Source organism: Salmo salar, chromosome ssa13, assembly GCF_905237065.1.
Source record: "Salmo salar chromosome ssa13, Ssal_v3.1, whole genome shotgun sequence".
NCBI classification, from domain to species: Eukaryota; Metazoa; Chordata; class Actinopteri; order Salmoniformes; family Salmonidae; genus Salmo; species Salmo salar.
Window position 1 is genome coordinate 77,379,098 of NC_059454.1, and position 12,862 is coordinate 77,391,959.

Here is a 12,862-nt window from a genome sequence, read left to right on the forward strand (position 1 = left end):
TTTATCTAAACTGTGGACACATTATTACTTGTATTTTGGGGGTTCAACAAGCAGTTTTTGTCTCAGGAGGGAGCCACGATGGAACTTTGGTTCGCCTGTGGGGATGGTTTGAACGTTACACAACATTATCCTCCTTGGTATAATAAAAATAAATACTTTGAAAAAAATCACGTAGTTTGGAAAACGATGATTTGAATGCTAATCCCTATTTTAAAATATCTTTAACACACACAAAAAATATGCTTCATGAAAGTCCTGTATTTTTTTTAAATGTAAGAATTTACACAATCCTGCCAGGACATCGATACTAGACAAATCAAATGTGGTGCAGCCAAACTCTGTGGTGCAGCCTTCTGTCTACAACACTCTTCCACAGTCTGTCAACAGCGGATTTACAAGCATCTGCCCTATAAGACCCCATTTCACTTCTTACAGGGTATTTTTCCGAATGTGAGGTGAGTACCTATCTCTTTATATGTGCACAGAAGTTACATGTTTTGAAAATATAGCAGAACTTTGGGTTACGCTTAGCTGCCACTTTAGCGTACTGTACTAGAGGGTGCGAATTACCCTTTGCAAGATGGCGGCTTGGTTGAGAATTCATAGGTGAAATATTGTAGCCAACAACATAATGTCGTTTTACGGTATGTGATGTTTTTATGTACTTCATAACGGGTTCAAGTATGCTGCATTTACATATTTATGCCAAATGAAGGCTACCGTTAATTCGTTCATTTCAACTAAAATGAAACGCACATATCCTTAAATTCAGCAACAAGCTATCGATATTGCAAGCTAGCTAGCATGTAAGCTAACAAGGCAAAAAGCACCAGGCAGAGACGAAGCATTAGACTGCAGCGAGCATTTCCTATGCCAAGTTGCTACTAATGTTTGCAGCTGTAATCTTGTGTTGAATATTAACTAGATCATTCGTTTTAGACAATCTTAGTTAATAATTGATTTTCAGAGATGATGTAAAGGTTATACTTCTAGCTAGTAACGTAAACGTTATGCGCAAACTAGCTAGCTAGGCAGTCATGCCATGTAAGTTAGCTCGCTAACATGATTACAAACTAGCTAGTTATTGTAAACATCTGTATAACCAGCATCACCAACAAACCCAAAAGTAACTATTTGAATCTTTCACGGAGACACCATGTTTAGTCAATACATTGCTCTAATATCATATTCAGAGTGGTTTGTTGCAATCAGTACTTGTTATTTATTCAGCCTGAACAATACGTTTTTTTCCTTGCAACTACAATTCAACATCTGGTCCTGTCTGTCAACAAACTGGTACTAAACGATAATAAGAGTCGTATTAGATATTATGTTCTGTATTGATGAGCGACTCAGTATTGAATAGAATGTGAACCAAGTCCTCTAAAGTCAGCTGGCCTAAAGATGCAGACTCAGATCATCCAGTTTATTTATGAAGTGCACACGTGACCTGTTTCGTCTCCTATAATATGTCCTCATTGGTTGTCAGTTTTACTATTTTATCGATCGTTACATTTTATGTAAAAAATGATAGCAATGAGGGAAGTGGAAGAGACTCATTCAATATTCTTATTGGTGGTTGTGATGTTACATTGCCTTAGGTTTTATCTGTTGCTAAATTCTTGGCAGGAAGATGGCATAGCCTGATGGAAGATAATTATTGTGCCATCCTTGTGGGCATGTAGAACAAGCATCAAAAACTCACTGAGGAAGCTGCCACCTTGTGCATGCCGCTAGTGCATTTTGTTTTCTGTAGCCTATATCCAAGTTGTATCAGAGATGGTTCACAATCATGAGAGGGGTGGATTTGAGGCTCCCTGTTTCATCATAATCTACGTAGTGTGTCATTTCAAGTATGAATTCAGTGTTTAAGCAGGATATTTTATGCCAATTTATTGTTTATGCATTTGAAGGAAAAGCTCAAAGGCAACTGCAGCTTTGGAGAGCAACTGTGGCGATTTGGTTCCCTTCAAGAATCACCTTTTTTGGGGGGGAGGAAGTAGCATGACATTAGAGATGCACAGCAGTTCAGGATTTGTCTGACAGATTAATCCTGACAACAAAATGTGCCTTGTCATTCTTGTCTTCGCCATGTCTGTCTGGATGACACCTGTGTAACAGATGTTTTTGACAAATCCTAGATTTCAGAGGACAGGGTGTGCATCAGATAAACATTCAGACTTTCCCTCTCAAACTGAATCTGTACAGGCTGCCATCTGCATTAGTGTAACTCTGAAAAGGAAGATGGGGACCTTCGGTGTAAGCAGTTTTTCTAAATTACACTACCGTTCAAAAGTTTGGGGTCACTTAGAAATGTCCTTGTTTTTTAAAGAAAAGCACTTTTGTCGATTTAAATAACATCAAATTGATCAGAAATACAGTGTAGACATTGTTAATGTTCTAAATGACTATTGTAGCTGTAAATGGCAGATTTTTTTAATGGAATATCTACATAGGCGTTCAGAGGCCCATTATCAGCAACCATCACTCCTGTGTTCCAATGGCACGTTGTGTTAGCTAATCCAAGTTTCTCATTTTAAAAGGCTAATTGATCATTAGACAACCCCTTTGCAATTATGTTAGCACAGCTGAAAACTGTTGTGCTGATTAAAGAAGCAATAAAACTGGCCTTCTTTAGACAAATTGAGTATTTGGAGCATCAGTATTTGTGGGTTCGATAACAGGCACAAAATGTCCAGAAACAAATAACTTTATTCTGAAACTCGTCAACCTATTCTTGTTCTGAGAAATGAAGGCTATTCCAGAAACTGAAGCTCTCGTACAATGCTGTGTACTACTCCCTTCACAGAACAGTGCAAACTGCCTCTAACCAGAATAGAAAGAGGAGTGGGAGGCCCCGGTGCACAACTGAGCAAGTACATTAGTGTCTAGTTTGAGAAACAGACACCTCGCATGGCCTCAACTGGCAGCTTCATTAAATAGTACCCGCAAAACACCAGTCTCAACAGTAAAGGGGCGACTCCGGGATGCTGGCCTGTCCAGTGTCTGTTCTTTTGCCCATTAACCTCTATGGGCTAGGTGGGACGCTTGCGTCCCACCTACTCAACAGCCAGTTGAATCCTGTGGCGCGTTATTCAAATACCTTAGATATGATATTACTTCAATTTTTCAAAAATATGACTATTTTACACCATTTTAAAGATAAGACTCTCGTTAATCTAACCACACTGTCCGATTTCAAAAAGGCTTTAGAACGAAAGCAAAACATTAGATTATGTCAGCAGAGTACCCAGCCAGAAATAATCAGACACCCATTTTTCAAGCTAGCATATAATGTCACATAAACCCAAACCACAGCTAAATGTAGCACTAACCTTTGATGATCTTCATCAGATGACAACCCTAGGACATTATGTTATACAATACATGCATGTTTTGTTCAATCAAGTTCATATTTATACCAAAAACCAGCTTTTTACATTAGCATGTGACTAGCATTCCCACCGAACACTGCCGGTGAATTTACTAAATTACTCACGATAAACGTTCACAAAAAGCATAACAATTATTTTAAGAATTATAGATACAGAACTCGTCTATGCACTCGATATGTCCGATTTTAAAATAGCTTTTCGGTGAAAGCACATTTTGCAATATTCTCAGTAGACAGCTAGCCCTGTGATGCCGGGCTATTTAGACACCCAGCAAGTTTAGCACTCATCAAAGTCAGATTTACTATAAGAAAAATGTTATTACCTTTGTTGTCTTCGTCAGAATGCACTCCCAGGACTTCTACTTCAATAACAAATGTTGGTTTGGTCCAAAATAATCCATCGTTATATCCAAACAGCGGCGTTTTGTTAGTGCGTTCTAGACACTATCCTAAAGGGTAAATAAGGGTGGCGAGCATGGCGCAATTCATGACAAAAGAATTCTAAATATTCCATTACCGTACTTCGACGCATGTCAACCGCTGTTTAAAATCAATTTTTATGCCGTTTTTCTCATAAAAAAGCCATAATATTCCGACCGGGAATCTTCTTTTAGGTAAACAGACAAAGGAAAAGAAAGCATTCGGTCGAAGCGGGCACGCGCCTAAGCCCATAGTACTCTGAGTGGCCACTTGCCAAAAGCGATAATGTGTTTCAGCCAGAGCCTGCCTCGATATCGTTCAACTTTTTTCCGGGCTCTGAGACCCTATGGAAGCCGTAGGAAGTGTCACGTTATTGCACAGATCCTGAGTCTTCAATAAAAAGAGCCAAGATGAAACACTACTTCTCAGACAGGCCACTTCCTGCTTGAAATCTTCTCAGGTTTTGGCCTGCCATAGGAGTTCTGTTATACTCACAGACACCATTCAAACAGTTTTAGAAACTTTAGGGTGTTTTCTATCCAAAGCCAATAATTATATGCATATTCTAGTTACTGGGCAGGAGTACTAACCAGATTAAATCGGGTACGTTTTTTATCCAGCCGTGTCAATACTGCCCCCTAGCCCTAACAGGTTTTAACAATGTCTACACTGTATTTCAGATAAATTTTATGTTATTTTAATGGACAAGGACATTAGCTTTTCTTTTAAAACCAAGGACATTTCTAACTGACCCCAAACTTTTGAACGGTAGTGTACATTAAAACATTGCAGTTCAAAATGTTTTGTTTGTAGTGTGCTCTTTTTATTGGACGAGGAAGTTTGCCCTCCACAATGAGGTTTGCTCCAGAGAGCCCCTCTGTTAATACTTACGTTGGGCTCGACCCTTGCAGCAGCCTCCTACAAAACTGCTACCCGCCCTTCCAGACAGATATAGGCCATTGATGGATGCTTGTCTATGCCAGTGATTGTCAACCTGTGGTCCACAGGGGTACTGCAGGTGGTCAGTGAAATTTTTGTTCGCATTTTCTTTCTTCTCACAATAATGTAAGTTGGCAGTATTACTGGTATTGTAATACATTTGACATAAGTGCATATTGTTTATAATATTAATAATAAGCCTTTAAAGGCCCACCTCAGAAGTTGCCACACCTATTCCAAGTAATTCCTGTCCTGAAGTGGAAATTATTGTTTAGGTTACAAATTGAAGATTGACGCAGGCTGCTAAAACCTATTCAGAAATTGGGTGTGGGAACGTTGTGATTTCCACATGTAGCAGAGAAACACATAGGGCACTGACTGCCAGCTGCCAGTGTAACTAGCTAGCATGCTAACCTTAGCTAGCTAATGAAAGTGCTGACCCCAATTAATCGATTGTTTGTCCGACAGGCTATTGGTTGACCAAGTTTTACTTGTTTTTGTAGAGCAGTAGCAAATCTTTTTAATGGCACACAAGACACCTATTTTATTCGCTCCTATCTCAGTGAACTAATCCATTGCGGATGCGGCGGGGATGGCACAGTCCAAGAAAAGGGAGTGTGGTTAAGCTCGCATCTGCTACAAGACCATGGTGCTTGCCTACGGAGCTGTGAGGGGAACGGCACCTCCGTACCTTCAGGCTCTGATCAGTCCCTACACCCAAAGAAGGGCACTGTGTTCATCCACCTCTGGCCTGCTCGCCTCCCTACCTCTGCGGAAGCACAGTTCCCGCTCAGCCCAGTCAAAACTGTTCGCTGCTCTGGCACCCCAATGGTGGAACAAGCTCCCTCACGACGCCAGGACAGCGGAGTCAATCACCACCTTCCGGAGACACCTGAAACCCTACCTCTTTAAGGAATACCTGGGATAGGATTAAGTAATCCTTCTGGTAGCATTGCCTTTAAATTGTTGGGTCAAATGTTTCGGGTAGCCTTCCACAAGCTTCCCACAATAAGTTGGGTGAATTTTGGCCCATTGAGCTGGTGTAACTGAGTCAAGTTTGTAGGCCTCCTTTCTTGCACACGCTTTTTCAGTTCTGCCCACACATTTTCTATAGGATTGTGGTCAGGGCTTTGTGATGGCCACTCCAATACCTTGACTTTGTTGACCTTAAGCCATTTTGCAGCAACTTTGGAAGTATGCTTGGGGTCATTGTCCATTTGGAAGACCCATTTGTGACCAAGCTATAACTTCCTGATTGATGTCTTGATGTTGCTTCAATATATCCACATCATTTCCCTCTCTCATGATGCCATCTATTTTGTGAAGTGCACCAGTCCCTCCTGCAGCAAAGCACCCCCACAACATGATGCTGCCACCCCCGTGCTTCACGGTTGGGATGGTGTTCTTCGGCTTGCAAGCCTCCCCCTTTTTACTCCAAACATAACGATGGTCATTATGGCCAAACAGTTCTATTTTAGTTTCATCAGACCAGAGGACATTTCTCCAAAAAGTATGATCTTTGTCCCCATGTGCAGTTGCAAACCGTAGTCTGGCTTTTTTTATGGTGGTTTTGGAGCAGTGGCTTCTTCCTTGCTGAGCGGCCTTTCAGGTTATGTCGATTATAGGACTCGTTTTACTGTGGATATAGATACTTTTGTACCTGTTTCCTCCAGCATCTTCACAAGGTCCTTTGCTGTTGTTCTGGGATTGATTTGCACTTTTCGCACCAAAGTACGTTCATCTCTGTGAGACAGAACGCCTCCTTCCTGAGCGGTATGACGGCTGCGTGGTCCCACGGTGTTTATGCTTGCGTACTATTGTTTGTACAGATGAATGTGGTACCTTCAGGCATTTGGAAATTGCTCTCAAGGATGATCCAGACTTGTGGAGGTCTACAATTTTCTTTCTTTGAGGTCTTGGCTGATTTCTTTTGATTTTCCCATGATGTCAAGCAAAGAGGCACTGAGTTTGAAGGTAGGCCTTGAAATACATCCACAGGTACACCTCCAATTGACTCAAATGATGTCAATTAGCCTATCAGAAGCTTCTAAAGCCATGACATCATTTTCTGGAATTTTCCAAGCTCTTTAAAGGCACAGTCAACTTAGTGTATGTTAACTTCTGACCCACTGGAATTGTGATTAAGTGAAATAATCTGTCTTTAAACAATTGATGGAAAAATGACTTGTCATGTACAAAGTAGATGTCCTAACCGACTTGCCAAAACTATAGTTCGTTAACAAGAAGTCTGTGGAGTGGTTGAAAAACGAGTTTTAATGATTCCAACCTAAGTGTATGTAACCTTCCGACTTCAACTGAAGTACATTTGCTGTTAATTCCTATAATTTCTAATCTACAATGTTTGTTTGTAATTTCTGTTAATATATTCAATATTATTTATTATTATTAGTCGTTTACCATTCTCATTGTCAGACTGGACACTACTTGCAGAGTGCACAACCTATGCTTCACTTGTGTGAAACAAGTTTTTGTTTATTTCATTGCCTTTTTGTGTTTTTTCAATTTAGTCCTTGTCTTTTTGTTTGGAATGCTCCTGTCAATGTTGAGTAAGGACACACCTGATTTACTCATAGAAGTAGGCCTGTAGGCTACCTGGCCTGAGCGCAAATGTAGGCATATAAATGTGCACATTTGGGGATCTGATTGGCTTAATGCACAACCACTATTGAGCTGTGGAGCTTCTCAAAGTAATGTTTTCTTCTCCTCAAACAGCAAGCAAACTAAGTCTGTTTTTACATCCATTGAGAATGACAATAGTTCCTTAATGTATTTGAAAAATCTTTCCAGCTCTCCCAATTTTGATAACCACTCAGCGTGAAAGGGAAAAACGTCATGCTTTGATCCAGTGGAAACTTCATAAAATAGGCCTACCTGATTACTTGTTATCCCTTGTGCAAATAGCCTACAGCTGTGTCTGTTCCGAGCTCACTGGCGCAGGAAACTCTGATGGCCCAGAATATTTTGTAAGTTGTTGGAAGTTTGCTAACACCAGCTTCAGGCTGGACCCAAGTTAATATTTGTTACAAGTTTGTTGCAGACAGGCCATGCATAGCCAATGTGATTTATAGGATATCTATTTTTATCAGGATATTTTCTACCTGCAGGATGCAATGTTTAGATTTGTTGGCTTTATGTATGTAATTTTTACATAGTTGTCAATAGAAGTTACTTTTTAGGTTTGTAGAATTTTGATTAACAACATGACAATGATTTTGTGTCACAAAGACGTTATAAATGAAATGAAAATGTGCGTATGAAAACCATAACTTACACTCAGATTGGTAGAAATGGTAAGATAAATTGCATTCCACATGCCTTAATCGACATCTAAAATGCAATCGTATCACGCAATTCTACCGTTTTTTATTTTTAGACTAGCACAAAAATAAGTGAAACTTGAGAAATTATCCAATGGACGATGACATTTTGCTGGGAAAAAAAAGTGGAGGCGCAAAAACATAAGTTTGCACCACTTTTAATTTTCACCATGGCTAAGCCAGCCATTGAGCCAGAGACAGAAGAAGGTCAATGAACTAAGTAGACCAGCCCCAGCTGCTATTGCATTAGTGTCTATGGGAGAGCCACCCCGTTAAGTAGACCGGAACCAACAAATTATTTTCAACGGTAAATGGTCTGAGTGAACTATCGTAATTTATACACCATCTTTGCTGTATCCAAAGATGATCTATTATTTTGCTCAGCACAGTCACAACTAGCAAACTCTGCAGGTGTTTATGAATAATAAACAATGCCATGCTGGTGGGTGGTACGGTACCATTCAAATAAAACCTAGTCCTGAAACAAAAAAACATAGGCTAAAAGTAATTTACATGCCATTGCATAGGTAAAGGCTGGCATTGGCACAAATTTGCATGAGACAAAGTTTTGTTTTGTTATTTCAACCCCAAATATATCATACTTTTACTAAAATGATGACTTATTGATATGAATGAGGGAAGTGGAAGAGACTCATTCAGTATTTTTTTATGGTGGTTGTGATTAGAGGTCGACCGATTTTTATGATTTTTCAACGCCGGTACCGATTATTGGAGGACCAAAAAAGGCCGATACAGATTAAATCGGCCAAATTTTATTTGTCATAATGACAATTACAACAATACTGAATTAACTTATTTTAAGTTAATATAATACATCAATAAAATCAATTTAGCCTCAAATAAATAATGAAACATGTTTAATTTGGTTTAAATAATGCAAAAACAAAGGTGTTGGAGAAGAAAGTAAAAGTGCAATATGTGCCATGTAAAAAAGCTAACGTTTAAGTTCCTTGCTCAGAACATATGAAAGCTGGTGGTTCTTTTTAACATGAGTCTTCAATATTCCCAGGTAAGAAGTTTTAGGTTGTAGGAATTATAGGACTATTTCTCTCTATTCTATTTGTATTTCATATACCTTTGACAATTGGATGTTCTTATTAGAGGGCGACCGATTAATCGGAATGGCCGATTTTAATTAGGGCCGATTTCAAGTTTTCATAACAATCGGTATTTTTGGCCACCGATTTGCCGAATATTAGTATTTTTTTATACATAATATTTTTTAACTAGGCAAGTCAGTTAAGAACTCATTCTTATTTTCAATGACGGCCTAGGAACAGTGGGTTAACTGCCTTGTTCAGGGGCAGAACGACAGATTTTTACCTTGTCAGCTTGGGGATTCAATCTCGCAACCTTCCGGTTAACTAGTCCAACGCTCTAACCACCTGCTTTACATTGCACTCCACGAGGAGCCTGCCTGTTACGCGAATGCAGTAAGAAGCCAAGGTAAGTTGCTAGCTAGCATAAAACTTTTTTATAAAAAACAATCAATCCATCATAATCACTAGTTAACTACACATGGTTGATGATATTACTAGTTTATCTAGCCTGTCATGCGTTGCATATAATCGATGCGGTGCGCATTCGCGAAAAAGGACTGTCGTTGCTCCAACGTGTACCTAACCATAAACATCAATGTCTTTCTTAAAATTAATACACAAGTATATATTTTTAAACCTGCATATTTAGTTAATATTGCCTGCTAACATGAATTTCTTATAACTAGGGAAAATGTGTCACCTCTGCAACAGAGTCAGGGTATAAGCAACAGCCAACTTCGCCAAACGGGGGATGATTTAACAAAAGTGCATTTGCGAAAAAATCACAATCGTTGCACGACTGTACCAAACCATAAACAGCAATGCCTTTCTTAAAATCAATACACAGAACTATATATTTTTAACTTTACTATTGTCAGTGTAACAGTATAGCTTCCGTCCCTCTCCTCACCCCTACCTGGGCACGAACCAGGAACACATCGACAACAGCCACCCTCGAAGCATCGTTACTCATCGCTCCACAAAAGCCGCGGCCCTTGCAGAGCAAGGGGAACAACTACTCCAAGTCTCAGAGCGAGTGACGTTTGAAACACTATTAGCGCGCACCCCGCTAACTAGCTAGCCATTTCACATCGGTTACACCAGCCTAATCTCGGGAGTTGATAGACTTGAAGTCATAAACAGCTCAATGCTTGAAGCACAGCGAAGAGCTGCTGGCAAACACACGAAAGTGCTGTTTGAATGAATGCTTACGAACGTGCTGCTGCTTATCATCGCTCAGTCAGAATGCTCTATTAAATATCAAATCAGAGACTTAATTATAACATAAAAACACACAGAAATACGAACCTTTGGTCATTAATATGGTCGAATCCGGAAACTATCATTTCGAAAACAAAACGTTTTTTTCTTTCAGTGAAATACAGAACCGTTCCGTATTTTATCTAACGGGTGGCATACCTAAGTCTAAATATTGCTGTTACATTGTACAACCTTCAATGTTATGTCATAATTATGTACAATTCTGGCAAATTAATTACGGTCTTTGTTAGGAATAAATGGACTTCACACAGTTCGCAACGAGCCAGGCAGCCCAAACTGCTGCATATACCCTGACTGCTTGCACGGAACGCAAGAGAAGTGACACAATTTCCCTAGTTAAAAGAAATTCACATTAGCAGGCAATATTAACTAAATATGCAGGTTTCAAAATATATACTTGTGTATTGATTTTAAAGAAAGGCATTGATGTTTATGGTTAGGTACACATTGGTGCAACGACAGTGCTTTTTTCGCGAATGCGCTTGCTAAATCATCACCCGTTTGGCGAAGTAGGCAGTGATTCGATGAGAAATTAACAGGCACCGCATCAATTATATGCAACGCAGGACAAGCTAGATAAACTAGTAATATCATCAACCATGTGTAGTTAACTAGTGATTATGTTAAGATGGATTGTTTTTTTATAAGATAAGTTTAATGCTAGCTAGCAACTTACCTTGGCTTCTTGCTGCCCTCGCGTAACAGGTAGTCAGCCTGCCACGCAGGCTCCTTGTGGAGTGCAATGTAAGGCAGGTGGTTAGAGCGTTGGACTAGTAACCGGAAGGTTGCAAAAACGAATCCCCGAGCTGACAAGGTAAAAATCTGTCGTTCTGCCCCTGAACAAGGCAGTTAACCCACCGTTCCTAGGCCATCATTGAAAATAAGAATGTGTTCTTAACTGATCTGCCTAGTTAAATAAAGGTGTTAAAAAAAAAAAATAAAAAAAAATCGTCCACAATCGGTGTCCAAAAATACAGATGACCGATTGTTATGAAAACTTGAAATCGGCTATTCCGATTAATCGGTCGACCTCTATTTGTGATGTTGCATTGGGTAACATCTGGCCATCGTCTTTCTGCTTGAAAAGTGGATTTCTACTGGTGTTGGTGTCTTAATCTGTAACATTCCCTGATAAAAATTTACTCTCAATTTGACTGTCAAGATATTTTATGTTCAAAAAATCTGCGACTCTGGTGGTCCTCACGCTTTTGACAATGATTTGGTGGTCCTCGGAATGGAAAAGGTTGGAACCGCTGATCTATGCTGCATACTACATTTACATTTGAGTCATTTAGCAGACGCTCTTATCCAGAGCGACTTACAGTATTGAATACATACATTTCTGGCAGACAGTATATACAGTCAGGTCCAAAATAATTTGCACCCTTGATAAAGATGAGCAAAATAGACTTTATTTTAAACTGAGCTATATTGTATGCCAATTTAAAATGTGTGTATTTTATACTAGGCTAATACAATTTCTCAGAGGAATAGATTTCGTTTAACACGTTTTTTGTTTGTCTCAAAGATGGGGGGTCAAAATGATTGGCACCCCTGTTTTCAAGACCTCACCTTGCTAGTGAGCCTTTTTTCTTAAATGTTTTATGAGATTGTAGAACACATTGGGAGGGTGTTAGACCATCCTTCCATACAGAATCTATCCAGATCCTTGATATCAATGTAGAAAATAGTAAAAGTAAAGAAACCCTAGAATGAGTAGGTGTGTCCAAACCTTTGACTGGTACTCTACATCGGTCCATTATCTATTCTACATACTTTATGGTTTTAGTTGTTTTAAGTTTTTACACTGACAACGTTTTATAACAGAAATACCTTATTGATATAAGTTGAGACCCTTTGCTATGGGACTCGAAATTGAGCTCCGGTGCATCCTGTTTCCATTGATCGTCTTTGAGATGTTTCTACAACTTGGAGTCCATGTAGTAAATTCAATTGATTGGACATGATTTGGAAAGGCACACACCTGTCTATATAAGGTCCCACAGTTGACCGTAGATATCAGATCAAAAACCAAGCCATGAGGTTGAAGGAATTATCCGTAGAGCTCCGAGACTGGATTGTGCTGAGGCAAAAGTATGTGTGGATGGGTAACAAAACATTTATGTAGCATTGAATGTACCCAAGAACTCAGTGGCTTCCGTCATTCTTAAATGGAAGAAGTTTGGTACCACCAAGACTCTTCCTAGAGCTGGCCGCCCGGCCAAACTGAGCAGTCGGGGGAGAAGGGCCTTGGTCAGGGACGTAACCTAGAACACGACGGTCACTCTGACAGAGGCCTTTTATGGTAGAGTGGCCAGACGGAAGCCCCTCATCGGTAAAAGGCACATGACAGCCCTCTTGGAGTTTGCCAAAAGGCACCTAAAGACTCTCTGACCATGAGAAACAAGATTCTCTGGTCTGATGAAAAC

The 12,862-nt window shown here is 39.7% G+C and overlaps 1 protein-coding gene across 7 annotated transcripts in view; it reads left to right on the forward strand.

The window, feature by feature from the left end:
• LOC106567980 (nuclear receptor corepressor 1) overlaps positions 1–12,862 on the forward strand; it is a 121,857-nt gene that overhangs the window by 619 nt on the left and 108,376 nt on the right. For 5 of the 7 annotated variants that reach the window (XM_014137919.2, XM_014137922.2, XM_014137923.2 and 2 more), the window contains exon 1: positions 294–455. The exons of 1 other annotated variant lie outside the window; for it this stretch is intronic. The gene's annotated coding sequence lies outside the window, so the exon portion shown is untranslated. Of the gene's footprint in view, positions 1–293; positions 456–572; positions 645–12,862 lie in introns of those variants that run through there. One more of the 7 variants, XM_014137921.2, reaches the window with a different exon arrangement.